This window comes from Apodemus sylvaticus, chromosome 2 (assembly GCF_947179515.1).
Source record: "Apodemus sylvaticus chromosome 2, mApoSyl1.1, whole genome shotgun sequence".
In the NCBI taxonomy this organism is placed as follows: domain Eukaryota; kingdom Metazoa; phylum Chordata; class Mammalia; order Rodentia; family Muridae; genus Apodemus; species Apodemus sylvaticus.
Genome location: NC_067473.1, coordinates 176,878,497 through 176,883,749, shown reverse-complemented (window position 1 = coordinate 176,883,749; position 5,253 = coordinate 176,878,497). Strand labels below are relative to the sequence as shown.

General features: G+C 39.1%; 1 pseudogene; it reads right to left on the bottom strand.

Annotated features, from left to right (window-relative positions):
* Positions 1-4,834: 4,834 nt before the first annotated feature.
* On the bottom strand, positions 4,835-5,039 carry LOC127679628 (uncharacterized; annotated as a pseudogene).
* Between the last annotated feature and the right edge of the window lie 214 nt (positions 5,040-5,253).

Genomic DNA, 5,253 nt, shown 5'->3' with positions numbered 1-5,253 from the left:
TTCCTGCTAGTTAACAGTCATTTTGCACGACTAATCTCTATAGCTCTATCAGTAAGTCACTACAGACTTTTGTGACTTAGACAACAAAATAAAAACTTATTTTCTAAATGTTTTGGAGTACAGAAGTCCTAAATCTACCCTTGGACTAAGACCATGGTGTCAGCAGTGCTGCATTCTTCTGAGACCTTCAGAAGAGACTCTGGTCTGTATTCTGGTTTGTGGGGGAGTTTGCTTGGCTGGGATTGGAAGTCCTCTGCAAACATTCTCTCCTTGCTTCCAAGGCCACCTATATCACTACTTAGGACTTTGTTCATTTCACTTCTAAGTATATGCCCTGTAGGGTGAGTACTCACAGGAAGCCGGGAGGAGAATATGAACGTTTTGGGGATCATTGTTCTGTTCTTAACACAGTGGAAGAAAGTTTATAATCTAGAAACTGTCTGGACAATGAGAGACAATGCTATAACCTCTACTCATTGGTGCAGTATGAACCACCAGTGGGCAGTATTTAGATTCTATTTTGTAGTTTTAACACATTAAGTTATTTTTACACACTAAGAAAATTGATATAAAAATGGCTGGCCAAAATAAATTGAGAGCTGGGTGGTGGTGGTGCACACCTTTAATCCCAGCACTTGTGAGGCAGAGGCATGTGGATTTCTGAGTTTGAGGCAACTTGGTCTACTGAGTGAGCTCCATGACAGCCAGGACTATTCAGAGAAATCCTGTCTTGAAAAAACAAAAACAAACAAACAAACAAAACAAAAAAAAATAAGTTGAGAAATGTAAACCACACACTGAGGACTAAACACAGGTTTAGATTTTTCAAAACCTACTTTCAGGGTCCTCAAATGCTTTGACCTTCTGTCTAGCCCACTGTCCAAGGGCAGGTAAGAAAATGCAATAAATAGGACAGGGAGATGTGAACCTGTTTAGAAGTAGTTCCTTGGAGCCATTCTAATCTTCATTGTCAGGATGCTAGGAATCCAGTTCTGTAGTATCACCAAACACAAATCAACAATGGTTGCATGATCCAGAAGAAACTGCCAGGCCTCCACAGAATCAGCACAGGTCAGGGGAGCTACCAGGACCAGCTGAAAGGCCAGAAGTTCTCTCCTGTGCCTTTCAAGATCAGTGAAGACTTGTGACCAGCTAAGAGTTGCATGGATAGCTATGCAACCATTGCATCGCTGTCCACTGATTCCTACCTATAGTCTTTCCAAATATCATGTATCTTCTCACCAGTCTTGCTTCAGCAAAACATCAGGCTGAGTTGACTTCTTAAGTGAGTCTGCATCACATGACACAAACAGAAATTTCCACTTCAACTAAAGATGAGAATTTCATCTCTCAAGTGACTCCTTGAGTAAAAATAGAAAAATAGAAAAAGTAAAAATACTTCCTATGAGTGTATTTTAGTAGTACGTGATTATAAAGTTTGCATGTTAGATACTGTACTTTGGAGCCTTAAAGTATAGTGAAGAAACCAGAGATTCATTACTATAGATGTGGCAGTGCCATTGTTGAAGATTAGTGTGGTTATATCTAATGCAAAGTATAATTTCTTGTAAGATTTTCAAAAAGCAGGAATTAGGTGGAGTAAACACTCTCTTAAAATAACAAATGTTCCTACAGTTAGAGAAAGTATTCTAAGACTGAATATTCTAGTACTAAGATGCAGACAGTATTCCAAGGATCTTAAGCACTTTGGAGTTTGGCTGGTAAGTGAGGAGAGGGAAAATAAGAGAGAAATAAGCTATTTCATATTAAAAAATGGCTGGACAAAATAAGTTAAGAGATGCAAACCAGGCACTGAGGAACAGAGATGAGAATTTCAGCTCTTAGGTGACTGAGGGCTCTTAGCATTTCTTTTTTTGAAATTGGATATTTTCTTTATTTACATTTCAAATGATTGCCCATTTCCAGTTTACCCCTCCAGAAACTCCCTATCTCATCCCCATTTCCCCTGCTTCTATGAGGGTGCTCCCCTACCCACTCACCCACTCCTGGGGCATCTAGCCTTCACAGGACCAAGGGCCACTCCTCCCATTGATGCCTAACAAGGCCATTCTCTACAACATATGCAGCTGGAACCATGGGTCCCTCCATGTGTACACGTTGGTTGGTGGTTTAGTCCCTGGGAGCTCTGCAAGGAGGTCTAGTTGGTTGATATTGTTGTTCTTCCTATGGGGTTGCAAACCCCTTTCAGCTCCTTTAGTTCTTTCTCTAACTTCTCTGTTGGGGACCATGTGCTGAGTCCAATCTTTGGCTGTGAGCACCCACTTCTTCACTTGTCAGGCTCTGGCAGAGTCTCTCAGGAGACAGCTATATCAGGCTCCTCTCCTTAAACATTGTTGGCATCTACAATAGTGTCTGGGTTTGGTGACTGTATATGGGATGGATTCCCAGGTGGAGTAGCCTCTGTATGGTCTTTCCTTCAGGTTTCTACTCCACACTTTGTCTCTGTATCTCCTTGCATGGGTACTTTAGGGGAATGTCAGCACAGGGAAGCTGGAGTGGGTGGATTGGTAAGCAGGGGAAGGAGGGATGGGTTAGGGGATTTTTGGGGGAGGGGAACCAGGAAAGGGAACAATATTTGAAATGTAAATAAAGAATATATCTAATTTAAAAAAAAAAGGACTGAAACAGCCACACTTTGCTCTTCCTTCTTCTTGAGGTTCATCTGTTCTGTGAATTGTATTTAATTCAATTAATTGTAATATCCACTTATCAGTGAGTGCATAACATGTGTGTACTTTTGTGACTGGGTTACCTCACTAAGAATGATATTTTCTAGAACCATCCATTTGGATTTAAGTCATCACTAATGTATGGATAGAATTATAAGATTTAAGAGAATATTAGATATTATGTTGCAATTGGGTATCGATTTACATGGAGAAGTTTTTTCTTCTTATACAAATTGTTATTACATAGATATTGAAACCCTGGAGGCACCTGAAATTATTTCTGAAGAGTAGAAACACTACCATTTGTCACTATGTCATTAACTTCATTACTATCATATTCTTTATATCTGATTATCCCTCCCTAAGTATATTTGCATTACTATGAAATATTTTCCAGCTTCAAGTCTAAAATTGCTACAAACAGCATATTTTCAATCTTTATATACTTTGCAGTCTAGATGATATATGGGGCAATTTTACATTTGAGAAAGACTTGCCTTAGTTTAAAACCCACTTCATTACTTTCCAAGAATGTGACAAGATAGACCCAATGCTGCAATAGTGGAACTTGGGGGTCACTAACAGTTGTCAAATTGAACCTACAGTCCATTTTGTTCATGGAAACTTACACTTGATGCTGTTAACCTTACCATTCATCTGTGGCTGGAGAGGAGGAGCTATTACCATTATTTTACTTCTAAGGGTATTACAAACATTCATCCTTTCACTCACAAGTAAGTGTAGCTTTCTTGCTCATCGAATACTACTGTGGAGGCACACCACTTGTCAGAATGCAAAAAATGAGTGAGAGTTAAGTGCCAAATCTGAATCAATAAATATATACACAGCTATGCATGTAATACTCAAGGAACATCATGAAAGAGGGATTGGAAATGTACATGCTGGAGGACCAGGACAGCATATAGTAGGTGGTATCTTCTGGAAATGTCAGAGATTCAGTACTCATGACATTTCTGGTTTGTTTGTTTTTTTTTGTTTTTGTTTTTGTTTTGTTTTGTTTGTTTTGGGTTTTTTTTGTTTTTTTTGTTTTTTTTTTTGTTTTTTTGTTTTGTTTTGTTTTGTTTTGTTTTGTTTTGTTTTTTTTTTGGATTTTTCGAGACAGGGTTTCTCTGTGTAGCCCTGGCTGTCCTGGAACTCACTTTGTAGACCAGGCTGGCTTCGAACTCAGAAATCCACCTGCCACTGCCTCCCAAGTGCTGGGATTACAGGCGTGTACCACCACTGCCTGGCATGACATTTCAACCATTGGGTTATCCACACAAGCCTGGCAAGATGGTCAACCACACCAGTCAGCATGATGAGCCTACTGGGTAAGGGAATTTTACAAAGGTCTACTCCTAGATGCAGAATGTAACCCAGCCAATGGCCGCTGATGGAGGAAGAAGGCTTGTGCCAAAGTGAGCTCCTTGATCTGTTATCCAGCCCCAAGTGGTCAGCTTTAAACTCAGATACATAGGAACAGCTCTCAGTCATTCTCAATAGGTTTTGAATATATATAATAAGGTTAATAATCATCACAACAACAATAATTATTATATTTGCATTATCATATTTGCAGAGGTCACAAGCCCAAGAAGGAATTGGGAGGCAAGGAAGAAGGCAGAGGGAGAAAGAGGAGTGTCGAGAATAATGTAAATATACTGTACTTACATACAAGAGATTTACAAAAAGGTTTGAAATGGAATCTTATATAGTACTTCTGCACTTATTTCCAATTTATAATATTGAGACTGAAAGTAAAACACATTAAATTACTGTGTCACAAATACCAACAAGGCAGGTTCTTGCTATGCTAAATATAACATGTGTCAATCCCTGTAGACACATATTTTCCAAGGGAGCATGCAAATATATACTAGACCAATCTGTAGATTCCAAGGTCATGTTGGTTGCCAAAGACAAGCCACGGTTTGGAGAGGGGTTCCTGAGAAGAAGGGGTGTTTGGAAGCTGTGAAAAGAAACAAAGTCTGATCTTGGATTCAAGCTGGTCTCCTAGGTTCTGCTGAGATGGCTTTCCAGACTGCTTGTTTTTCTCTCTCTCTCTCTAAGCAAAAAATTATAAAACCTAATGGGATAGCTCATAGATTTTTTTTCTGACCAAAGTCAGAAAAGCTGCTATAAAATATTATTTGGATCTTCTGACCAAGTCAGAAATCCTATTAGAAAAATTCTTGAAGAGCTGTTTTCACTCTCCAGAGATCTCCAGACAGCTCAGCTCTCTCTAGAGAAAAATTCTAAAGAACTGGTCTTGCTTTTTGCTAGATCATCTCATGCAGACCAAAAGCCCAGTTTTTACACTTGATCTTAGCCAAAAGGCTGAGAAGCGATAAAAGCCCAGTTTTTAATTTACATATTAATTAAATCATTTATTCCAGCTTCCCTTTTGTTTATCCTATGAATCACCATCTCAAGTCCCCAGCATCCAAATTCTTAGGAAACAGCAAGCACATGTTTTCTTTTAATACTGCAAAAGATTCAGAGATTTGCGTGCCTCTGGTAGGCACAGATGATAAAATAGCTGGACAGAACCCTGTCCTAAAAT